Genomic DNA, 26,541 nt, shown 5'->3' on the forward strand with positions numbered 1-26,541 from the left:
TCTATGAGTGTTTTTTTTTTTTTTTTGCTTAATCCCCTCATTTTTTCACCCAGTTCCCCAACCCCCTCATTGTTATTTTCCAATTGTTGGTAATTCCTTTGGCATTAAATGTTCTTCGCTCTTCATCCATCCTACAAAAATATCCTTTACAGCCTTTATTTCTTTTTCTTTTAATTTTTAAATTTTATTTTTATTGTTTAAAGTATTACAGATAGTAGTACATATGGGATTACATCAAAATAAAAAGCTTCTTCACAGCAAAAGAAACCACCAACAAAACAACAAGAAAGCCCACTGCATGGGAGAACATATTTGCCAATGTTATCTCTAATAAGGGTTTAATCTCAAACTGTCTTTTTACAAACAAATTTGATTAGGAGTTAACACGTAATTGTTATGATGACATGTAAATATTTAAGTGACTATCCTTTGAGAGTCCTCATAACATCCTTCAAAGGATGTTAGATGGTATCTAAATGATATCTGGGGCATTCCAAATAAGTACTCCAAAAGGATCTTTGGGTCAGATATTTAATCAGAAATATACACAAATATGATTTTTGAATTTGATATATACATCTTAAATTTCTCTTTGAAATTGACTCAAAATTGGATAGTTGACATTAAATACCCTGATACAGTATGCATTAAGCTATTTTTCTTTTCCTCCCCCTCAACCTACTGGCTTTTTGATTTTAAGAAATATGATATATGGATCCATTAATCTAACACAAAAAATTATTTAAGAAATTTCAAGAAAAAATAATTGAAATGTCAGTAAACTTGGACATATTCATGTAAATATTATACCTTTCATAAAATGAATAGGTAAATACAATCATTAAAGGATATTTGTAAGATAGTTTTTTAGATATCTTCTTTTATAATTTTGAAAAGTAAGCAAAGGCAACACAGTAGTTCTCAGCTCATTGATGTTTTTGGTTGTTTTTTCATTCTGCATAAATACTCAGATGATGTCTCCAGGGTTTCAAACAATTGGTATTGTTTTCTAAGTTTAGCGAGGATCTTTCAGAGCATTAGCTTAAAACACACACACACACACACACACACACACACACACACACACATACACACCAAAAAAACCCCCACGGAGAATAAGAAGGCTCCCACATATTTCTAAACAGTCTTCTGCTATATACCTCTGTCTGGTTCTCATTGAGTCTTCATTGCTCTTTAAGTTTCTCCTTCATTATCTTAGCCTGTGTATCTCCACTTCTCTTTCTTTCTGTAGCAAACAATATTAAAATATCATAGTTCAGTGAATGCCTCCCAGTACCATGTGTAGCTCTCATTACCCACATGTTTCTGAATAAATCTGGTTTAACTACCACTCTAATTAGCAACAAGAAAAGGAAATGCTTTTCTGACAGAAAAGCTCATTTTTCTTTGAGAACGTATTCAAATTATTTTCAAAGTTTCTCTCTTTCCTTTTCTACCAAACATGGAATAAAAATTAGAGCTCAAAAGGTCATGGACTTCTTGTTTTTTATTTATTTAAAAAAACATCCAATGAAATGTTGTATTTCTCCTTGTGGGTGAGGTAAATAATTTAAAAGTGAATGTCAGAGAGTTAAAGAGTATAGTGAAATAATTTAGAGTTTTAGGAATTCTGTTCAATTTAACTTCTTGTTTTTATAATACATTTGACAGAATGTAGGTTAAGCTGGTACAAACAAAAGTACCCAAAATATGGGCTGTAAAAAGATAGGTTTGTTTCTTTTTCATATTACTAACCAGAGATGAAGCAGTCATAGCTGGTTGGGTCACTTTGCTTACTTCTATGTGTTATTTCTATCTCTGTTTCCATTCAATTGATAGGAAGATGGACATTGGAGGACCACTAGCTGTTTCTGTCCCAGTTTGAAAAATTTAATTAAAGAACAAATATTTCAACAAAATTCTCTCCATCCTTGGAATGCATTTAACCTTAAAATCTGGTTTATTTCAGCTTTATTATTGATTAATTGGTAACTATCAATAATTTTTTAAAAAGCTGTGGTTGAATCATGAGCCTTTTAGTGTACTACCAAATAAACATTGCAATAAAGCAGGTAGGAAACAGCAGATTATTAAAATGTATCTCCAAATACAATAAAGATTTGGGTAACACCCTATTTAACTCAGTTTAATAAAAAAAATGTTCTTATAATGGTTTTTAGGGCCTTTGGCCTTTACTAGATCTGATGTCTCTAGCCTCACTGTCTCCATTTCTCTTCCTCTTCTCTTCTGTAATGATATGCCAGCCACATTGTCATTCTTGATTTTCTTCCTAGTGCCAGCCGCTCTCTCACTTCTGAGCCTTTATTCTTAATATTCTTCTAGAACTCCCTTTCCTTCAACATTTCTGCAAGATTTGCCCCATACTTTTTTTTAGGTCTTTGTTTAAATGTCACCTTCTCAGCAACACCTACCCTGACCTTCCTTTTTAAAATTTCAAATCCATCCTTAGCATTTTCTATTCCCCCTACTTGCTTAATTTATTTCATTGGAGTTATCACCATCTGAAATTCTATATATTTTGCTTATTTATTTAATTTTATTTTTTAAACTTTTCAATGACAGTTGACATATATTACATTAGTTTCAGGTGTACACTCCAGTGATTAGACATTATATCACTTACAAAGTGATAATTCCAATAAATATTGTACCCATTGGACACTATACATAGTTATTAGAATAATATTGACTATATTCCCTATGCTGTACTTTACATCCCTGTGATTATTATGTAACTACCAATTTGTACTTATTAATCATTTTACCTTTTTCACTCATCCCTCAACCCACCTCACATCTGGCAACTATCAAAGTGTTTTCTGTATTTATGAGTCTCTTCCTGTTCCACTTGTTCATTTATTTATTTTATTTTTTTAGATTAAATTGTTGGTAGATATGTATTTATTGCCATTTTATTGCATATATATATATATTAATTTTCTTTTTAAATAAGACCCCTTAGCATTTCATGTAATATTGGTTTGGTGGTGATGAACTCCTTTAGCTTTTTCTTGGGTGGGAGGCTCTTTATCTGTCTTTCAATTCTAAATGATAGCTTTGCTTGGTAGAGTAATCTTGGTTGTAGGTCTTTGCTATTCATCACTTTGACTATTTCTTGCCAATCCCTTCTGGCCTACAAAGTTTCTGTTGAAAAATCAGCTGACAGTCTTATAGAAACTCCTTTGTAGGTAATTAAATGCTTTTCTCTTGCTGCTTTTAAAATTCTCTCTGTCTTTAATCTTTCAAATTTTAGTCATGATGTGTCTTGGTGTGGGCCTCTTTGGGTTCATCTTATTTAGGACTCCCTGTACTTCCGGGAGTTGTATATCTATTTCCTTCACCAGTTTATGGAAGGTGTTTTTTTTTCAAACAGGTTTTCAATTTTTTGCTCTCTCTCTTTTCTTCTTCCAGCATCCCCATGATATGAATATTGGTATACTTAAAGTCATCCCAGAGGCTTCTTACACTATTTTCATTTGTTTGGATTCTTTTATTTTTTTCTATTCTGAATGGGTATTTTTTGCTTCCTTATAGTCCAAATCCTGGATGTGATTCTCAGCTTCATTGACTCTACTATTGATTCCCTGTAAATCATTCTTCATTTCAGTCAGTGTATCCCTCATTTCTGACTGGTTCTTTTTTATGGTTTCCATGTTTTTATTTTATGCTGTTTGAAGAACTTCATTGATAATCCTTATAACCAGTGCTTTGAACTCTGCATCTAGTAGGTTGGTTGTCTCTATTTTGTTTAGTTCTTTCGATGAAGTTTTGTTCTGTTCTTTGATTTAGGATATATTTTTTTGTCTCCTCTTTTTGGCAGCCTCCCTGTGTTTTAATCTATGTAGTAGGTAGAGCTACTATGTCTCCTGGGCTTTGTAGAAAGGTTTAATGTAGTAGGTGTCCTGTAGGGTCCACTGGCTGTTGGCACATCAATGGGAGGGATTTACCCGCAAGCCAATTGGTTGCAAAGACTGGTTGTGACCACTGTGGAAAATTAGCTATGCAGGAGCCCACTCCATGAAGCAGGACATACTTTAGCGGGGCTCTGGTGCCTGCTTAGTTTGTCCCTTGAGTGTGTCACTTGTGGCGGTGTTTGGATGGTGTGTCAATATGGTCTGAAGCTGTCCACCAAGTGTGATGGCTCTGGGACTTCCCAGGAAATGCAGGTCAAGGTCAGCTGCAGCCTGTGTTCTGCTTGGGGCCACCCAGTATGACCTAAAAAGCTATCTGCAGATAGCTGCTACTTGTGTTGGGCTTGGAGGTGCCCAGGAGAGGCCAAGCTGCAAACCAAGGCCTGCTGCCACTAGTGCTGGACTTTGGGCTATTTAGCCAGAGATACAGGGTATACTCAGGCCAGATGCTGCTTGTTTGAGAGATTTTAGGAAAGTCTGAAGCATGAGCCAAGATAAGCCATTCATCTGGAAAAGCCACTGGAAACTCCCTGGGTAGGTCTGAAAGTTGGTGGGGCAGGGTATCAGGAAATCACCAGGGCAGGATGAACAGTGTTTACCAGGTTTATGGTGATTCAGATATGGCACTCACCTGCCAGCTCTGTGGGGGAAAGGCTCAAGAAAGGATCAATGGCCTCTGCCAGCACTTCTGGCTAGGAGAAAGCTGCCCTTCAGCTTTCGTCCTGATGCCAGACACTTCAGTTTCTCCTCATGTGTCCCCGGTTCCTTTCAAGCTGCTGTACCCATGCTGGAGCTCAGAGGGAGTGAGTCTGAGTAAGTCTGTGTGAAGGTCCAGTTTCCAGAGGAACTATCTAGATCATCGGGAACCCTCCATCTCACTCAGCCACACTCCCTGCAGATTTTTATAGCCAGAATTAATGGGGACTTCTCTTCCTGATACTGGAACCCCCATGTGTCCCTGGTTCCTTTCAAGCTGCTGTACCCATGCTAGAGCTCAGAGGGAGTGAGTCTGAGTAAGTCTGTGTGAAGGTCCAGTTTCCAGAGGAACTATCTAGATCATCGGGAACCCTCCATCTCACTCAGCCACACTCCCTGCAGATTTTTATAGCCAGAATTAATGGGGACTTCTCTTCCTGATACTGGAACCCTGTAATGGGGGCCTGGTGTGGGTGGGACCCCTTGCTCCACAGGGGGGACTTCTGCAGTCGTGATATCCCTCTGAGTTTTATCCATCATATGTGGGTGTGGGACAAGCCTGTTCCCATCTCTACATCTCCTACCAGTCTCGATGTAGCTTCTTCTTTATATCTTTAGTTGTAGGACTTCCATTCAGCTAGATTTCAGGAGGTTCTGAAAGATGGCTGTTCGGTAGTTTACTTATAGTTTTGATGTCTACTTTGTTTATTGACCAATTTCCATGACCAACTAGAATGGACACTCTCTGATGGCATTAATTTTTTTTTATGTTTATTTCCCACATAATAGTGCCTAGCACATAATATGATCAATAAAGATTCAATGACTAAATGAATGATGAACAAATGAATGAGTGATTGAATAAATTAATCACAAAGCTAGAATGGTATTAGCTTTAGTAGTCATTTTGGGAAAATTTGATTCATGCATTAACATTTTTCAATTTTCTTTATCTTTACTTAGGTAATCATACTATCTTTCATATGGTTAAAATAACAAATTTTTAAAATTACTTTTATGAACCCCAAATATCTAAGAAATATAAGCTTTTTGTAGTAAATAATATTTCATAAAATTATGAATACTTATCTTGCATAAAAGCTATACTTAGGGTAAAATATCCAAGCACTAATTTTAAACATTCCATCCACAGCAAAAGCTCTTTAAAAATAATAAAATTACACTTTTGCAGAGTCATTTCAATAGTAAAACTATTATTTACAGTTTTCTTACATAATGGAGAAAATTCTTAAGGCTAATAGCAAAGCTCTAAATTTCACGACTTCTTATAGGCTTATTTTTAATACAGTAAATATTGTTAAAATGATAATTTCAATCATTGGCATAATTTTTTATTGAAACATAAGCCATAGGAGCTAGTTATTGAACTTATTTTTGTATTAAATTGTGCCATGCAATGTTCTGTAACGTATGTTATCAGAGTGTCAATTAATACCCAAGCAGTAGTTAAGCACCCAGATTAATGTTTCCACCCCACATGAAGTGATTCAGAAAAGGCCTGTGGAGGTAATTGCAAACTTGTTTTAGGTACAATTGCAGTGACTTAGTTATACAGCCAGCAGAGCAAATCTGAATGTAGCCTAAACAAGGTGTGGTTGAGCAAATTGTTCTGCACATAATTGTCAAGAATGTTTCAAAGTGATAATTAGGATGATAACAAATGCTATCCCCAAGCGAATGAATTGTTAGGTGGCATAGAATAAAATTGGAACTTTATTGCAGAATCTAAAGATGTACTAAGCACATATTTAAAACAACCTCAAACAAACAAAAATAAAATTATAAGTTTTTTTGATGACCATACACTTATAAATTCCACTAAATTTATGTAAATGAGAAAGATCAATCATACACTTCAAATAGCATTTTCTTTTTAGAATGAAGAATTTTTTTCAATCTGGTTTATAAGTAGAGTGGCAAAGGTACTATTACAGACTATTTCTTGTAGAGGGGAGAGTGCTACTGCTGCATAGACCAAGGACTCTCCTCCCCTCCCACTGACACAAGGATCTAGAATATAAACTTTCAGAGATAGCAGCTAAAATTTCTGTTCTTACAGTGGCAACTCAAGCTAATCATCAACTAATGTTAATAATAATCATCACAATAAAAATGACCATTTAGTAACCACTTATTATGTGTTGGACATTGTGTTAATCAATTTAAATACATAACTCTCACAGCAATATTGGGAGTTGGTGCTGTTGTATTCATTTGAAATACAAGAAAATGAGTCAAAATTAATGACAGCAAATAATAGAGCAAAAATTAAAAATAGCAGAGCACAGATTAAAACTCAAGTCTGTCTTATTCTAGAGTTCTTAATCTTAACCACAACATTATAGTACATAGTATGTAGGGTATACAGTCAGGGTCCACATCCTTTATTACATTAGTATTTTGTATTCTTTCCAAAATTCTCTTGATCACATGCCTCACATCCCCAGAGATGTGAGTTGGGTCTGCTGTGGCCCATAGCTACTTAAAGGGATGGCTCTAACCACTGATTCTCTTGTTCATAATTCTGTATTTCCTAAACTTGACTTAGGGATGATGCAATATTGCTATGCTAAAGAATCAAACTGCTGACAGAGTGCTTTTTAAAACAGTCCTATATAGTTTTTTAAAAAGTTTTTAATTACATTTGACATCCAAGATTATATTAGTTTCAGGCATACAGCATAGATTATATAGCTTGTATTTCATAATCTATGATGAGATCCTATTGGCCTGTTATCATGCTTGAAATGCTTACATAACTTCTTACTTGGGCATTAGTGTTTCTAAACATCTTGGGAAAATCATGTGACTATTGTACACTTAGTTTTCTTCTCTGTAAAATGAGTACAATATGATGTACTGCTCCTTGCTGTGTTGAGAAAGTATATTTCATGGTACAGTGCTGGGGAGACGTGGGTGGTTCAGGTTACTGGGAAATGGAAACCACTTAAAAATTGTTTTGTTTTTTTACATAATAGGCACTTAATTAAAATAACTGTATTAAAATAAAGTGTCATTTCTAAAGGGCAATACTTATACTGGGCCAGAAACAAGACTAGGTGATACAAATAGTGAATAAAATAGACTTCTTTTTTACATGTTTGTGAACAAATAAATAGAAGATGTCACTTTATAGCCAGGCCAGGGATTGATGAACCATAGTGATGGGCAGGGGGCCTAATTTGGTGTCCGCAATTGGGGAAGAACTGCCTGAGAAGGGTTATGTTTATGATGAGACTCAACCGGTGAGAAGGAGCCAGTCAGATGAAGGCAAAAGGATCAATTTAGGCAGAACTGCTAATGTGAAGTTTGGCAAGTTGAAGGAATTGAGAGGACAGTTGGAAAATGCAGGCACTAGCGATGGATGGGAATGAGAAAAGTATGTGGAGAGATGAGGTGGCCTAGGAGGGTGGCAGGGGCACTGAAAAGGAGCACAAAGATGCCAAAGAGCAGTGGGCGCAGTGCGGGAGACACGTGGGAAAACATTCTTTCCATGTGCAGTGCCTGTGGGGCCATGTTGACTCGTGGCCACAGGACCATCTCCAGGTAGCAGCCTGTACCAGCCTGTACCTCCCAATCACCTACCCACCCCTTTCCCAGTCCCTCTAATTCCCCGTGAGCCCTGGGCAAGCATTTCCATCCCCACATAACCAAATTAGATGCCGAGAACAGAGCTTTGTGAAGCGCTGTCTGTTGCAATGTTCCCCTCGCGGGTTGAGCTGCTTGGCGAGCTGAACTGTTCTCGACCTTGCAGCCCCGCAAGGTGGCTGTGCTCAGTCAGTTTTAAATGAAGCAGCCGGGTCAATGGAAGGTCATATTTTCAGCCTTTGTTGTTTAAAGTGAGAGTAAACATGCCAATAGGTGGGGAAAGAGCCTTTTAAGTCATGTTTTAAACTGGGCACTGACTTGGAGGAACTTGGAAAATTAAGGTAATTAGGCAGAGCCCCTACCTAATGGAAGGCCTGCAGATTTGATTCTGTCACCCTGCTGACCTCTGCTAGTGACAGAATGAAAAATATTCGTTATTCTCTGTGCCTGCGTAACCAAGTGCTGTGATCCACATAAGTACAGTGGCTCCTTGTTTATTTTTCTGGCACATGTGCGAATATTGGATTGGAGGGAAGGAGGGTAGGCGGAGAGGAAGAGAAAGAGAGAATAAATGTAAGACGTGAGTATACTAAAACAGATCAAGCCAGTTGAACAAATTACAGATGTGTTTTTCTGTTTCCCAAGAGGCTGTGGGTCCTTGCTACCGATAACCAAACTGAACACCAGAAATTAATCAGACATCTGATAGCATAACATTAATTAGAAAGCTGCCTAGCTGCCAGCCTATTAAAAAGCAGAGGTGCCCATGAAACAGTGCTGACCACTGATACTAGAAGATGCATTAGGCTGGAAGGGCTGCAACCAACATGATGAGGAAATTTCTCTGAACTCAGAGGAATCGTTTTTGTTTTTCCTCAGAGCTTCTAGAAATGTCGTATTTGTATTCAGACAAGTGGCAGCCTGCTTTGTGCAGTCACAGACACACTGGTTGCCTCAGACACACCACACAGAGCTGCGCTGCTTTATGTGCTGTTGTCTCCAGCCCCAAGAGGCATGATTCAGAAATGCCACTGGGAGATTCTGCATCCAATTCATTGTGTGGGAGGAGTTGCAAAGCTTCTTTGTTTTAATACTGCAGCCAAGTGTGTCAGTCAGGAAAATGAAAATCCCCACAGAAGCCCTTCATCACACTTCTCTTTCCCTGACGTGATGTTCAGATCTGACAGATGGAAAGTAGCAATGGTTTATCAGAAAGTCTGAGTAGGGTAAGTTATACATGTTTTATATCAGAGAGACAAAGGTCTACAGATATTCAAATGGCTGGAGAAACTGAAGTGCTGGTGATTGAGGGAGCTGACTAAAGATAGTCCCAACCCTAAGAGAAAGGGCACCATTAAGTGCTAAAGGTCAGCACCTTAGCAGACAGGGGAATCACTACTGAGCTTCTATCTGTGGCACGTCAATGGGATTTTCAAGGTACCGGTTAACAGTGAAGATAAATAGGATTGGCTTTCTGTTTATAATCCAAGGCATCTCCTCACCATCTTTTATGCTGCTTGCATTTAAAGATTTCTTATTGGGTACAAACAATGTGCTTCAGATTTCTGAAACCAAAAATAAGCACTGCTTTCCCAGACCCTAAGCTTTTTCTCTCTTGTTTTTTTTTATTTCTCCTCTGCCTACCGAAACTCATCATTCTCCCTGCGTTCTCTGCACCTACGCCGTGCAGCCGAATGAGGCTGGAGAAAAACCTACAGCCATACTGGTGGTTCTGTCTTTAACCCACAGCTGTTATCTTTGTGGGCCCTTCCTGTTGCAGCATAACACCCTACATATCTCTGATCTGTTCACTCTCCACTCTCCTAGGTGCGTGAATGCATTTTCTTCTCTCCTCACACCTGCAAAAACTCTTCTACCACTTTTACTCATAATTGATGTCCTTGCTTATTTATTTAGAAAGTAAAATAAGTCAGAAAAAGCTCCCACAGCTCTACCCTCCACATCCACTTTCTTGCATTTTTTGCCTACTGACTCCGACTTAGCAGCTTTATGATGGATGGATGGCCATGGTCCAGAGGTCAATTTCTCCACTTGAGCTCTATCTATAAGCACACTCTTCTGCATCATCCAGTTCCTCCTCTTTTATTGGATTATTTCTTCAACATTCAAACATCCTGAAATGTCTCTTAATGAGCGAATGGTTAACAAACTGTGGTATATCCACATCACATGATACTACTAAGAAATAAAATGGAACACATTATTGACACGCTCAGCAACTTGGGTAGAGCACAGAGGTATTATGGTGAGTGAAAAAAAACCAATATGAAATGGTTACACAGTGTATGATTCCTTTTATATAACATTCTATAAAAGACAAAATTATAGAGATGGAGAGCAAATTAGAGGCTGCCAGTGGTCTGGAAAGGTAGCAGAGAGGACAGGAATTATGTTGATAAAAATGTAGTGCAAGGCAGTTCTCTGTGCTGATGGAATAATTCTGTGTTTTAATTGTGGTGGAGGTTACATGAATCCACACTATTTACAGAATGACTTAGAACTATGCACACATGTTAAACCAAGATGAATTTTCTGATTTTGATATTGTACAATAGTTATGTAAGATGTAAGCATTAGTTAAAAGTAGGTAAAGAGGATAGAACCTCTCTGTACTATCTTGATAATTTTCTATGAATCTATAACCATTTCAAGATAAAAAGTAAAAAAAAAACATACACAGAGTCAGATATATTTCAAATTTTTTACATATCAAAGACCACCAAGGACACTTGTACTGCAGGTTGACTAACAAAATAACACAAAACAAAAACAAAACAAAAAAACAAAAAAATCAAAAGGAACCAAAAACCCTCTCTTGATCTTGCATCGTCTCCATCTATCACTTTATTTCTTAGCCTTTCTTCACAGAAAATATGGAAAGGTTCACTCATACTCCCTGTTTCCAACTCCATTCTCCCCATTTTCTATTGGACCTGCCCTAATCAGTAGTTAATGCCCATCACTCCGGTGACATTGTTCTTATTAAAGCCTCTATTGGTTATGTTGCTAAATTGAATGTCCAATTCCCTCTCCTGGGAATAGTAAACCTATAAGCAGCATTTGAGATGGTGTATTATTTTCTACTCCTTAAATACTTTTAAACAAGTGGACCCCAGGAAATCACAGCTCCTGGCATTTGACCTTTACACCCAGCTATTCTTTCTTAATCTGCTTGGCTTATTCTTCCTTATCCCTTACACATATTATCCATGCATAGTTCTAGGACTCAGAGTTTGGACTACATCTCTTCTATTTCTGTACTCACTTCCATATTTAGATATCATCTATTTACTAATAATTTCCAAATTTTTATTTCCAGCCCTGGCCTCTCAGTTCAGCTCTTGACTTCTATCTCCAAGAGCCTTCTTTTAAATATTTTAAAAATATTTTTTAAAATTACTTTTTTAGAGACAGAGGAAAGGCAAGGGAGAGAGAAAAATATCTATGTGAGAGCAAAACTTTGATTTACTGCTTCCTGCACAATTCCTACAGGCAATGGAGCCCAAAACATGGGCATGTGCCCTGATCAGGAATGGAACCTGCAACATTTTGGTGCACCATGGGATGATGGCCAGCCAACTGAGTTGAGCCACTGTGGCCAGGGCTCCAACAACCTTCTTGACATCTCCCTCTGCACATCTATCAGGTATCTGAAAATTATATCCCAAACCAACTTCTGATCTTACCCCCTTCCATTCTGTTTTTTTCTCATGCTTTATTGATTTCAGTTAACAGCAATTCCATTTTCCAATCACTTAGGCTAAAGACCTAAGATATTTCCTTGACACACCATAAAATATCAGGCAGTACACTAAGGACTTTCTTAAAAAATGATGTAGAATTTTCCCACCTCTCACTACTTTACCCTCACACCATACTGGTGAAACAACCATCATCCCAATCCATATTTTTATAATAGCTTCCTGATTGGTCTCGCTACATCTGCTTCTTAATTTTCTAGAGTCTTGTCCAAATTTACCATTCAGAAGGATCTCTTTGAAACTTATGTCATATCATATGAAAGGTCTATGAATATTCACATGCAAACCTTTCTAGGGACATAAGCTTTTGTGTATCTTGGATAAATACATAGCAATGGAATGTCTAGATCATATCATAGGTGTATGTATAATTTTTGAGAAATTGCCAAACTGTTTTCCAAAGTGTGTGTGGCATTTTACATTCCCACCAGCAGTGTATGAGAATTCTAGCCCATTCATATCATAATCTGTAGTGACAGAAAGCTGGTCAGTGGTTGTCTGATGGGAGGGAAGGAGCAATATAGGAAGGGAGGAATGGATACAAATGTGCAGTAAGAGCCTTTTGGGGATGATGGATATGTCTATTATCTTGATTCTGGTAATGGTTTCCCAGGTTTATACATATCTTAAAATTTATTAAATTGTATGCTTTAAATATAGAGTTTATTGAATATAAATTATACTTCATAAAGTATTTATAGTTATGGGAATGATACTAATAATAATGTTTTATATCATTATCAAAAGTCTTAAATGAGGTAACACAAGTATTAAGGACAAGCCTGGCTTACGTTAAGTGTTCAATAAATGGTGACTATTATAACTTTATTATTGGTAATAAAAGAACTAATTTTGTACCTTGCTACTCTGTAGCTGTATGACATTAATTCAGACCAGGGGAGGAAAATAATCTTTTTCCAAGTATAATTGTTATAGTTGTACTTTTAAGGAAAATGGTTGACCTTTCTTAATGTATATGGAGTCCTAAAACATTTCCTTCAATAGGAATGACATTTAACCCATTGAAAACAAAACATAAAGCTAGAGTAAGTTTTCTAAAACATGACAAATATAGATATAACTCCCTTGTTCAATCCCCTAGTCTGGTCTGCAGGTTAGAATTATGGGACCTCACCCACAGTATGAAGCAATGGCTGTAGAACAGAATGACACTAAGTGGTCAGCTTTGATCTTTTTCAGGTAGTTTTATACTGAATTGGTGCTGTACAAAACAAACCAACCCATATTTTCCTGCACTGATGTCCTTCTCTCATTGCTTAATTTTAATGTTAAACTTCATTGTCATCTCATGATTCAGAAGACTCTATGATTAAATTATTTGGGGCACTTTGAGTTTCCATTTCAGAAAAATACATTTTTGGCCTCTGTGCTTGCCATGTCGCTTCATTTATAAGAACATACATGGTTCATTTAAGAAAGAAATTAAAAAATACCAATAGCAATAAAAGTCAGGGAATGACTTCTTCTTACCCTTTCCTCGGTGTCTGGATCAGATAATACCACTTGTAATTGAAATTAATGAGTTAAAAATAATAAAGGTTGCTCTGGTGCAATGGAGAAAAAACAATTAGACTTCACATGATAGAAATGGAACATTATTGAGGCTGCTGATTTTCAAAGAAGAAAAATGTTACTGGTTTTTACCCTTAAATTTTGTATTCCAATTTCAAATGATGTTATCTAGTTAAATTTCTTTAACCTCCTTTTGAGTTTATAAATGAAACAAGGAAAACATACACAGCACATAGTCCTCAAACTCACTACAATAAGGACCGCTGAATTTATTAAGAACCTTTGCTGTAGTGGTTTCTTAAGGAGTTTCTTTTTTTTTCCTGCAATAGAACAATATTTTATTGTGAAGAAAACTTGACTCCCAATGTAAACGGTATTTTGGCAATTTTTTGTGAGAGATATTTGCCTATTGTTGGTGTTTGTTTGGCCTATTTCTATGTTTAGGCAAAATCCCTTGTAATTTAAGCATTCCGAGGATATATAGTTTAGCTAGCGGGTTATTTGTGGTTATTGCTGTTTTTAATTCTCCTGATACTTACAAGATAATTTCTGGGTGTTAACTGCAAGAGCTTTTGGCTGTGAGAGTCAGAGTTATAAAACTTAAACCTACTCTGTTTAGTTACCAAGAGATAAATCTAGTTAACACTACACAAGACCATAGAGAGAAGCTGTTAAAAGTGTGGTTATCACACGGAAAACACAAATCCAAGCGCCCTTATCTAAACATATGAGATGTTCTCTCTGCCTAAGGATATGCCCAGTGTGGTGAAAGTGGTAGGCCATATGACATAGTAAGCAATCTTTATTGGCCTATTTGAGATTAAAACAGTGAATATAAATGATGGATTCCTATTTTATCAGTGCAGTTTGCATTCATCATAGGGGTAAGAAAGGCTAAGAGAATTATAGTTCAAGGACACTTATTTTGCTGTGCAGCAATTCAATGCACAAATTTCAGCTCATAATTTGTAGTGAACAATATTGAGAGACCAACTTGTGAATATCTTGCAATGAATTTGCACTTACAGTATTATTATCTAAGTCATCTTTGGTTTTGAAGAAATAACAGAGATTCTTGGGCTAATCTACTTTAGTACAAGCACATTTTCAGGGGGCAGTAGAAACAAACATAGGTTCGTGATGTCTACACATTTTTTGTTGTCCTCCTTATAATTGTAATTTCCTTGGAAGTAGGAAGTATAAGCAATACCAGGGCCAGCTTTTAGTGTACTCTATCAATTTTACCTCCAAACTTTTCATATGCTTGTTACTTAGTCACTATCTATTCTAGTGACAATTCTTATTGATACTTAAATTACGTTAAGGTATTCTATAGTTTCTATTAATTGGAGGATGATGTTAATTATTTTATATATATACTAGAGGCCTGGTGCATGAAATTGTCTTTGGTAGTGACGATTCTTATTGATACTTAAATTACTTTAAGGTATTCTATAGTTTCTATTAAGTGGAGGATGATGTTAATTATTTTATATATATTACTAGAGGCCCGGTGCATGAAATTCGTGCATGGGGGGTGTGTGTGTCCCTCAGCCCAGCCTGTACCCTCTCCAATCTGGGACATCCCTCTCACAATCCAGCACTGCTGGCTCCCAACTGCTCGCCTGCCTGCCTCCCTGATTGCTCCTAACTGCTTCTGCCTGGCAGCCTGATTGATGCCTAACTGCTCCCCTGCCAGCCTGATTGCCCTTAACTGCCCTCCCCTGCTGGCCAGGTCACCCCTAATTTCCCTCTTCTGCCAGCCTGGTTGCCCCTAACTGCCCTCCCCTGCAGGCCTGGTTGCCCCCAACTGCCCTCCTCTACCAGCCTGTTCACCCCCAACTGTCCTCCCTTGCAGGCCTGGTCCCTCCCAACTGCCCTACCCTGCTAGCCTGATTGCCCACAACTGCCCTCCCCTGCTGGCCATCTTGTGTCCACATGGGGGGTGGCCATTTTGTGTGTCAGAGTGTTGGTCAATTTGCATATTACTTTTTTATTAGATAGGATATATATTTTTGGTGGATGGGGAGAGGATCTATAATTTTTCAAAGAGAATAAAACTAGGCTTTATGATTTTAAAATAAGATTTCAATTTATAGTCTATTTTGAAGCAGATATATGTTTGTTTGTTTGTTTGTTGCCCAGAGAGATGATGTTTTCTATTTCTTCTAGCATAAAATATCATCAGGGAAGGGACTAGGTCATGTCATCTTTGTATTCCTAGAACCGTACATAAAAGGTATCAATCTATGCTGATTGATTGGAAGGAAGGAATAAAGGAAGGATACTAGTAATTTCACTATTGGCTTCTAAAGTCAGTTGGCCTCAGATCTCAAATTTGAGAATTACATTCCACTTTTTGTGAAGGGTATAAGTAATAAGTCTGGGGGACAAGTCTTTGGCAAGGACAATTCTATCTCTTTTCCCCAATATTCACTGAAAAAGAACTGTGTATTAGACCTAGGTGCCAATTCACCATGTGATTTGCTTTGGCTAGTGAAAGTGAGAAGGGACATATGCCACATCTCATGAGACTGTCCGCTTCTCCCCTTTTCCTCTGTCCTGGTATGAAGTCATGTTTCAGATGAGGGAGCCCAGGTGTCTGAGAATAACATGGACCTGAGACCCTCACTAACCTATCATAGACATATTGTAAGAAAAAATTATTTTAAAGTAATTAAATTGTATACTTTGTTACTAATAATTGTTCTAATTATTGATCCCATTTACATTATTATTTTTCTGCCACTAATTTTCCAACCATATTTTTATATCTAATACTCCAGGAGTTTTCCTATGGCAAAGGAGTATGATTACAAAATGCATTTTCTTATGATTTCACAATGCATGCTATTGACAAAAATTTGGATGTTATGAGACCATTACTCTCAAATTTATAACTCCACTTTTCAAAGATAATTACTGTTAAAATTTGTGTATTTATTTTTGAGCCTCATTTATAAAATCATTAAGTAACTGTTTTTATATGTGTATGCTTACATATATTTTCACATAAAATAATTTTTAAAATAAATAATGGAAGTCAATAGAACAGTCACATACATTAAATTCTAACTTTAAGAATACTTTTTTTGTTCTCCCAGGAATACCTCAGATTCAAGTGTTGAATAATAGCTATATCCTATTTTTAGAAAGAATGATGTAGAATGACAGTGTGTTATATTTTGTGATTTGCATTTTGTTTCTCTTATAGTGCCATTTCCATAAAAGTGAAACTTGTACTTATACAGCACTTCATGTGTCAGTGTGCTTTTGCATTTTATCTCATTAAGTCCTGTAGCATGCCTGTGCAATAGACGAGCGGCTGACACTTTCTCTAATTCCTATATGTGAAGATGTGATTTGGCAAGTCTGAATGCGGGTGCTGAAGAAATCTAACTGAAAGCCCAATGCTGTTGTACTTCTTTTATCTGTTCTGACAGTGTAGGGTTTTCCTGAAGAGAAGCTAACACTTGTCTCATTAGAGAATGATGGACATAAAAAATGGGATATCATTTATTCCAACATTCTACATAGAGAGAGGTTCACTGTACATCCCTAAGGTTCCAGCTGAATGAGTTCTGAAAATGGGCCTAAATCTCAGTATACCTCATAAAGCGTGCCTGTCATAATTAGAGTCACACCTGAGACTTTTAATGAATGTAAGAAACTAAAGAATTCTGCATGGCTCAGAGGCTTTTGGAATTGGTGGAAGAGCACCAGACAAGGAATGAAGTTTTGTTTCTACCTCCCCTGAGTTCTGAGATCGTCTTTAGCCTTTATGTTTCCATAGTTTCAAGAGTAGGATGGGGATACTGGTAAAGCCCTTGTCAAGTTTTTTCAAAATACACACACACACGCACACACAACACACATATTTAGACATAAGCATAATAGTTCCTACCTGATAAATGGTAGATATTATCATTTGTCAGCAGGACTCCCATTTTAAAATCTCAAACAGTTCTTCTGTTCTCTAGTGTTGGCAAATTGCATTCGGGTATAGGACAGATAGCTTCTTTGTTTTGGGGAAAATCACTCTATGGTCAAAGGTAGAGCAAAAGTCACATTTTAAAAATATAGACATGGTTACTACTCTACAATAACAAAATAAAAGTTCATCTTTGTGGGGAGAGTTTAACCTCTATGTGTCATTTCTTTGGGGGAAAATGCCTCGTATTAAAATGGGTGTAGAGACGAAATCATCTGGGGAAACTCTTTTCTAAAGCAGCTTCAGAATAGTGGTTGAGAGAGAAGGTCCTAACATCATTCTATCTGGGCGTGAATCCTGGAGTCCTCATTTACTAACGTTGCCTTTGGCCACTCTGTCTAACTTGTCTGCATCTATAGGTGTAATAATTAAATCCATCTCGCAGATGGAGAGGTGGGATCTAAAGATGGCGGCCAGATTCTGGGGACATATACTGGTATTCACATCATGTAATTCGACCTTAAAGGGCACAATTTGAGACCCTACAGCAGTGATGGCGAACCTTTTGAGCTCGGCATGTCAGCATTTTGAAAAACCCTAACTTAACTCTGGTGCCGTGTCACATATAGAAATTTTGATATTTGCAACCATAGTAAAACAAAGATTTATATTTTTGATATTTATTTTATATATTTAAATGCCATTTAACAAAGAAAAATCAACCAAAAAAATGAGTTCGCTTGTCACCTCTGACACACATGTCATAGGTTCGCCATCGCTGCCCTACAGCTTATTCTGGCTGTCAAATAACTCTTTGAGACAGTATTTAAGAATCAATTGTCCTGGCTAGAGAAATAATATCAGACTGTTAATTTCTGGTGAATTCTCCTAATAACTTTAGGCTAAGCCAATCTTTATAGTTTAAGGATAGGGAAAAATAAGCATTCATATTGTCAAGCATTTAGGGAAGAAGTTAATCCTGGGGTAGCGATGAGAGCATGAGTGACAAGCCTCAGACTGGTGTAAGGAGATAGATTTTTTTCTTTATCCAGGACTCAGATAGTTGGGACTTGGATCCTGAGGGAGAGAAGGGAAAGAGACATACTTCTGTGCACTTGCCCTGAGGATGGCACCATGGCATAAGGGTAATGCCGCTGAAATAGAAATGCCCAAGGGGAGTTTTAATTTTTACTTATTGATGAGAGAGAGAGAGAGAGAGAGAGAGAGAGAGAGAGAGAGAGAGAAAGAAAGAGAGAGAGGAAGAGGAAGGGGTTGATTCTTATATGTGTCCTGACCAGAGATCGAACCCACAACCTTGGTATATTGGGATGACACTGTAACCAACTGGGCTACCTGGCCAGGGCCTAAGGGAGAGTTTTAAGGCTGAGGATCTGAGGATGCTACAGTTAGGTTTATGTTTAAGTCCCCAGCTTTGTAATGCCTTTGTGTTCTTACCAAGCCTCTGGAAATTCTTACATGTACTGTATCCTGGTCATCTGCCACTCTGGAGAATGAAAGAAGGACTAGTGCCAGTGTGAGGGACTATGTGGTGCAGGGAAAGTAGCATTGTTTGTGGTTCCCCAACCTCAAAAAATAGGAGAAGGCGTGTGGAAAAGGGTGGTGGTGGTCACAAACCTTGCAACTGGCTAAGACGGTTCATATAAAACAGACTGAATCTAAGGAACGTACCCTCAAGAACAATTAGGGATTGGAATCTAGTAGAAGACTGGAAATCTGATCAATGATTAAGCTGCTATGATGTGGAAATTAAAGGGAAATGTGAGCTTGTACATTAGTGAAGTCTGGAATGTTTAACACTGCCACCCTCACCACCATCACCATCATCAGGATAAACTGGCCTCACAAATCTGTAATGAAAAATTACATTTTATTTTTATCTTGAATTCTCTCAGTACAAGCATCAGAGTAATTGACAGAATTTGCATCCATCTAGTAGTCTTCTCATTATTTTTGTGATTTTGTTCAGGTTTCTGATACTCCTGAGTTCCCTCAGTGCTTCAGCCTCCTCATTCTGGGCCCTGCCTTGCCTCTCTGCCTCTATTGCCACTTCTTTGGAGGTCACCAAAGTTCTCTCTGAATGGTGAGTATCGCTGGCACTGCCGACATGGTCCCTGGTAGGGAAACCTGTTTTTCTTATTCCCCAGAGCACAAGCAAAACCAGGCTGGCACTTTTAAAAGATATTACTAAATGATACAAGTACAAATATAAGCTGCTACTTACCTGTTTATTAATCTTAGAGTTCTCAGACTCCAAAATCAGAAGCTGACTCCCCACTTCACCCTAGTAGTTTTCCAGATAGCAGAAGCTCACCCACTTGCCCCACTCCAATGAGATTATTCAAAACCCAGACAGTTGAGATATATGAACTGTCCAGGCCCCATCCCTGTCAGCCTCTGTGCCCCTGGCCTCCCAATCTGAGAGAAAATACAAGTTTTTCATGCCACCTGTTGCTTAAGGTCTTGTCTCAGGATCAAATATGTTTTTACACAATAGATAGTGAGAACATCCACTCTCTTCAGAGTGAAATCCCAGGCTCATAGCTGAACAAGACAATCATAATAGCCAAGGGTCCATTTCCAACAGTCTGGCCTGTTAAGTCTTTTTTAAAAATATATATTTTATTGATTTTTAACAGAGAGGAAGGGAGAGGGATAGAGAGCTAGAAACATCAATGAGAGAGGAACATCAATCAGTTGCCTCCTACACCCCCGCCCCCCACCACTGGGGATGTGCCCGCAACCAAGCTACATGCCCTTGACCAGAATCGAACCTGGGACTTTTCAGTCCACAGGCCGACACTCTATCCACTGAGCCAAACCAGTTAGGGCTGGCCTGTTAAGTCTTAAATAACATCACAGGGAGGGTACCAAATACCAAGTACTGGTTGCTGCATGTGGTCAAGTTCCTTCCCTAAGTCCATTCTCCATTGTAAAATAGACAGAGGATCAGTTCTACCTGTCCAATTAATACTTTGGTCTCAGGAAAAGGGCAAAATATATACAACAAAACCTGAATATTGTTTCTCTTACTCTTGCAGCTTAGCATTGTAAAGCATTACCTAGCTTTAATGTAACTTCTCATGAAGGCATCACCACAACATATAGGACTCCCCAAATAGTTCTGTTTTGTACAAAGGAAAACGGCTCTAAAGACAAATTCCAGCTTGCATCCCAAAGACATAAATTAATACCAATCCCTCAGATGGTAAATTTCCTGTTGAAAATATTAAGAGCTAGACTCTGCCAAATGGCTTGGTCCCAATATGTTAAAAAATAACTGGTTTCTACATGGACATTGGCCAATGTTTATTTCAATAAAAAAATGTTTAACATCCATAGTGTTCCACAGTTAGAATAAAATCACATTCTTAACTCATTACTTGTGTATTAGAGGCCCGGTGCACGAGATTTGTGCACTTGGGGGGGGGCGGTTCCTCGGCTCGGCCTGCAGTCTGGGAGCCCTCAGGGGATGTCCAACTGACAGCTTAGGCCTGCTCCCCATCAGTTGGACATCCTTAGTGCTGCTGCGGAGGCAGGAGAGGCTCCCGTCACTGCGGCTGCGCTCGCCAGCCGTGAGCCCGGCTTCTGGCTGAGTGACGCTCCCCCTGTGGAAGCGCACTGACCACCAGGGGGCAGCTCCTGTGTTGAGCATCTGCCCCCTGGTGGTCAGTTCACATAATAGTGACTGGTCGTTCCACTGTCAATTTGCATATTAGCCTTTTATTATATAGGATTCCTTAGCAGACCAAGACAGACAATTTATGTTATGTTAATGTAGATTTCTATGAGAGATACTTAAATACTTTTGGTCTCTATAAGGATTCTTTAACTCAGGAATTTAGAAATACTGAAAATGATTAATTGAGAATGCCTTCCCCAAATCCGGAATGGGAACCTCTATTTCTGTCTCACCAGCATCCTATATAATAAAGAGCTAATATGCAAATGGTCATCATGCCCTCATGCCATAATGCCGTAACGGCTCAGACATTCAACAATGGGGAGAGAGGAATGGGGACCAGCCAGGCACAAATGAGCTCACAAGAGAGGAATGGGGACCAGCCAGGCTGCGGCCTGGGAGATGAACAAGCCACATGCCTTGCAGTCCTGGGTGCCAGAGGCTGCGCCTGCACCTGCACCTGCGCCTGCACCTGCAGCCCAGGAGAGGGACAAACCACCCGCCCCGTAGTCCCGGGCGCCAATGCCTGCGCCTGCGGCCTGAGCAAAGCTGCCCGCCTATGGTCCCCTGCAGCTGTGGCTGGCCCTGGCGAAACCAGCCTGGGTCCTGGGTTCCTGTGGCTGGCCAGAGGGAGGGAAGCCCGGGTCTTGGGTGCCTGTGACTGGCCAAAGAAGGGAATCATGGGTCCTGGGTGCAGGGTGAGGCAGAGGTGGTTAGGGGCGATCAGGCTGGTAGGGGAGCAGTTAGGGGCAATCAGGCTGGTAGGGGAGCAGTTAGGGGTGATCAGGCAGGCAAGCAGGTGAGTGGTTAGGAGCCAGCAGTCCCGGATTGCGAGAGGAAGTCATACATCCCCCAAGGGGTTCTGGATTGGAGAGGTGCAGGCCAGGCTGAGGGATTCCCCCCTGCATGAATTTTGTGTACCATGTCTCTAGTCTAGTAATAATTCTAAATAAGTATGATTACAGGCACAGTCTTGATTCTGGGCCAGTTTGGTTTCCTTTTGTTGGATTGCCTCAGTTCTAATAATCAGTTTTGTTGAGTTTTTCAAATACTGTCCCCCAATATTCCGGGTTGGGATGTCTTATTTAAGAGCCCTTAATAGTGACAGCAGATGTTCCTGAGCCTTTTCACTGGCAAATGTTCAAAAAGTACTGTATGAAAGCTCTGTGAACATATTTTAAAAGTCTGTTTTGTGCCAATATGAACTGATAAATGATTATGTATAGAGGTTAAGAGTTTCTACTTTGAAGTCAAATTGTCTGGATTCGTATCCTGACTTGGCTACTTACAAGCTATATGATCTTGCAAGGTTACTTAATATTTCTGTCTCAGTTCCTCATCTGTAAAATGGTCATATAATAGTATTTACCTGTAGGGATATTATGAGGATTAAAAAAGAGTGTGCCTGTGTGTGTGTGTATAAAACATTGTACGCATTTAAAGAAATGTTAAATTTAAAAGTTGATTATGGCCTAGCTGGTTTTTCTCAGTGGATAGAGCATCAGCCTGAAGACTGAAGGGTCCTGGATTCGATTCTGGTCAAGGGCACATGTGGGCTCGATACCCAGTAGGGGGTGTGCAGGAGGCAGCGGATCAATGATTCTCATCATTGATGTTTCTATCTCTCTCTCCCTTTCCCTTCCTCTCTGAAATCAATAAAAAATGTGTAAAAAAATAATAAATCAATAAAAGTTGTACCTTCTTCATTCTACACAGTATGTCTCTGTGACTACAAACACATTGGAGATGTTAAGGTCTAAATTTGAACTGCTTCATAAACATGAGATGAGCTTCCTGCCCAAATGCACTTCCTAGCCAGCCACCCAATGATCACAAAATTGTTTCCTAATATACTCAATAAAATATTGGCTGCCTACTTTATTTCTGCACATCACTTCAATTCTATATCTATTTTTGAGTATTCTGTTCTGCCTTTTTGCACTGTAGGCCATAACTGTAAGGGAAGAAGCATGTTAAACTAGGTTGAAATAAGATCTCATTTGCATGACACTGTAATGACATCAAATAGTCCTCCCTCTGCCACCCACAGGGGTGTAGCAGTCCCCAAAAAATTAGTCCTTAATCACTTCATGTCTAATAATCTGTGGGCTATAACTATACTCTGCAGCCAGGAGCACTTCCTTTTTCATTAGTAAGTTCTGGCAAGGGGCTTATTTTGAACCTCTAATTATTTTTTGAAAAACAATAAATAACAAAAATCAAAATTGTGACATAAAATATGGAAAAATTAAAGTCTTTACACAAGTCCTCCTTTTCAGACCACTCATGAAATATGACATGTCTCATTTCCTGTAATTATGCTGTCAATTCTAGACCACTGTTTCTAATTATAGTAATAGGCAGCTTTTCATCTCTTTGGCATTGACTAGATTATAAGTGAAAAAAAATAAGAATAAGTATAATTTCTAACTGACCTTATTTCATGAGATATGGTTTGGGGGTACTAAGTTTTAAAGCAGAATTTTAGAGGAAAGGGGTACTGTCAAATGCTGTGGCAATCTTAGGAGAAAGTTGTTTTGTTAGTATCATACCTGATGATAGTATCCTCTTTTCCAGAGAAACAGAGAGAGGTAGTATGTGTAGTGTCTAAAGACATATGCCCTGAATCACCTGAGTTCAAACCTGCTCATGCCACTTTTTAGTTGTGTGGCTTTAGTCTTTTCATTTGACCTCTTTCTGCCCCATGCTTTAGCTTAAAAATGATATAATAATAATATGAATGCATAGCATTATTTTGAAGATCAAATGAGTTAATATATGTGAACTGTAGAAAAGTAGCTGCCACATGGTAAGTCCAGATAAGAGCCAGTGCTCTTATCAATAACTTCCATCAGAGATTATCATGTCTGAGTTGACTTGTTCATATGGCACCTCAATACAGTAATAGTCATCTTTAATGTTCTTCTTTCCCTTCATATCTCATCCGTGATTGAGGTTATTGATTTTTTAAAATAATCCTTCTGAAATATTCCATTTATTTTCATTCTCTGGACACTAACCTTTTTAAGTCCCTTATTATATCTTCATCGGACTAATGCACTAGTTTTTCATTTGATTTCCATGTCTTCAGGCTCTCTCCACTTCACTGCATCCTAAGCCTCACTGCCAGATCAATCTTCCTAAAAGTCAGATTGAGTCCATCACTGCTCAGCGTTGGATCTTTAGTAGCGCTCTACTTCTCACAGCATAAAAGGCAGACCCTTAATCTTTATATCCAAGCTCCTTGGGTGTAGCTAGCCTCAACCTTGACAAACTTTCAATTGTGCTGGCCTGCTCAATATTCCTATCACTTGTTTTCCTTTGTTTATGTGGCAAGTTAATTCTTTTCTTTTTGCTTTTCTCTTTTTGGAATAGTCTCTTCATTTCTTGTCATTTGAAGTTCAATTTTGTGTGTGAAAATCAAGCCAAATTTTACATGTTTTGAAGAAAAGGAGATATTGCTCACAGTTTCCAATACAAAGGTATGCATAAAGTAATTGCACAATCAGTATGTACAACCTGAATATTTTCCACCTTACACTTGGTGAAGTTTTCCTTTTTGAAGTAAGGTGAACTTCCAAATTTTCTTAAATTGCCACATGAACTGGTTGAAGATGACTTCTTTCAGAACTGCTCAAACTGCGATCCTTTTATATTAAGTAACTTCAATCTAAAAATATGCAGTTTTTACAATATTTTCGAATGCTATTTCTAAGATCTATTAAAAATTTATTTAATCATTTATTTTAATTCTTTACTTTTTAAAGTATTAGATATGTCTCCTTTTCCCCCCATTGACCTCTCCCCAGTCACTCCCACCCCACCCCCCCGCACATACCCTCACCCACTACTGTCTGTGTCCATGGGTTAAGCTTATATGCCTAAATACAAGTCTGTGGTTGCTCTCTTACACCCTCCCCTCCCCTGCCTTCCCTCTGAGGTTGGACAGTCTGTTTGATGCTTCTATGTCTCTGGATCTATTTTTGTTCATCAGTTTATGTTGATCATTATATTCCACAAATGAGTGAGATCATGTGGTATTTATCTTTCTCTGACCGGCTTATTTTGCTTACCATAATGCTCTCCAGCTCCATCCATGCTGGTGCAAATGGTAAAAGTTCCTTCATTTTACAGCAGCATAATATTCCATTGTGTAGATGTACCACAGTTTTTTAATCCACTCATCTGCTGATGGGCATTTAGGCTGTTTCCAAATCTTATCTATTGTAAATTGTGTTGCTATGAAATAGGGTTGCATATATCTTTTCTGATTGGTGTTCCTAGTTTCTTGGGATATATTCCTAGAAGTGGGATCACTAGGTCAAATGGGAGTTCCATTTTTAGTTTTTTGAGGAAACTCCATACTGTTTTCCACAGTGGTTGCACCAGCTTGCATTCCCACCAGCAGTGCAAGAGGGTTCCTTTTTCTCTGCATCCTCTCCAGCACTTGTGGTTTGTTGATTTGTTGATGATAGCCATTCTGACAGGTGTGAGATGGTACCTAATTGTTGTTTTGATTTGCATCTCTTGGATGATTAGTGATTTTGAGCATGTTTTCATATGTCTCTCAGCCTTCTGAATGTCCTCTTTCGAAAAGTGTCTAGGTTCTTTGCCCTTTTTTTATTGGATTGTTAATCTTCCTTTTGTTAAGTTGTATGCGTTCCCTGTAAATTTTGGAGATTAAACCCTTTTGGAGATGACATTGGCAAATATGTTCTCCCAGGCTTTCTTGTTGTTTTGTTGATAGTTTCTTTTGCTGTGCAGAAACTTTTATTTTGATGTAGTCCCATTTGTTTATTTTATCCTTAGTTTCCATTGTCCTAGGAGCTGTATCAGTAAAGATATTGCTATGACATATGTCTGATATTTTGCTGCCTATTGATTCTTCTAAGATTTTTATGGTTTCCCGTCTTATGTTTAAGCCCTTTATCCATTTTGAGTTTATTTCTGTGTATGGTGTTAGTTGGTGATCTAGTTTCATTTTTTTTTGCATGTATCTGTCCAATTTTCCCAACACTATTTATTGAAGAGACTGTCTTGACTCCATTGTATGTTCTTGCCTCCTTTGTCAAATATTATTGAGCATAATGGCTTGGGTAGATTTCTGGGTTCTCTGTTCTGTTCCATTGGTCTATATGCCTGTTTTTGTGCCAGTACCAGGCAGTTTTTTGTTGTTGTTGTTGTGTTTTTTTTTTTTCAGTAACAGGCAGTTTTGAGAACAGTGGCTTTGTAATGTAGCTTGATATCTGGTATTATAATCCCTCCAATTTTGTTCTTCTTTCTCAGGATTGCTGTGGCTATTCAGGGTCTTTTTTAATTCCATATGAATTTTTGGAGAGTTTGTGAAATATGCCTTTG

General features: G+C 38.2%; 1 long non-coding RNA gene across 1 annotated transcript in view; it reads right to left on the reverse strand.

Annotated features, from left to right (window-relative positions):
- Positions 1 to 1,166: 1,166 nt before the first annotated feature.
- LOC106728401 overlaps positions 1,167 to 26,541 on the reverse strand; it is a 56,417-nt gene continuing 31,042 nt past the window's right edge. The window contains exons 2-3 of the long non-coding RNA XR_001364707.1: positions 17,457 to 17,592; positions 1,167 to 1,246 (exon numbers count right to left, since the gene is read on the reverse strand). This is a non-coding gene — a long non-coding RNA (uncharacterized LOC106728401). The remainder of the gene's footprint in view (positions 1,247 to 17,456; positions 17,593 to 26,541) is intronic.

The sequence above is a fragment of the Myotis brandtii genome, unplaced genomic scaffold (genome assembly GCF_000412655.1).
Source record: "Myotis brandtii unplaced genomic scaffold, ASM41265v1 scaffold609, whole genome shotgun sequence".
Classification (NCBI taxonomy): Eukaryota; Metazoa; Chordata; class Mammalia; order Chiroptera; family Vespertilionidae; genus Myotis; species Myotis brandtii.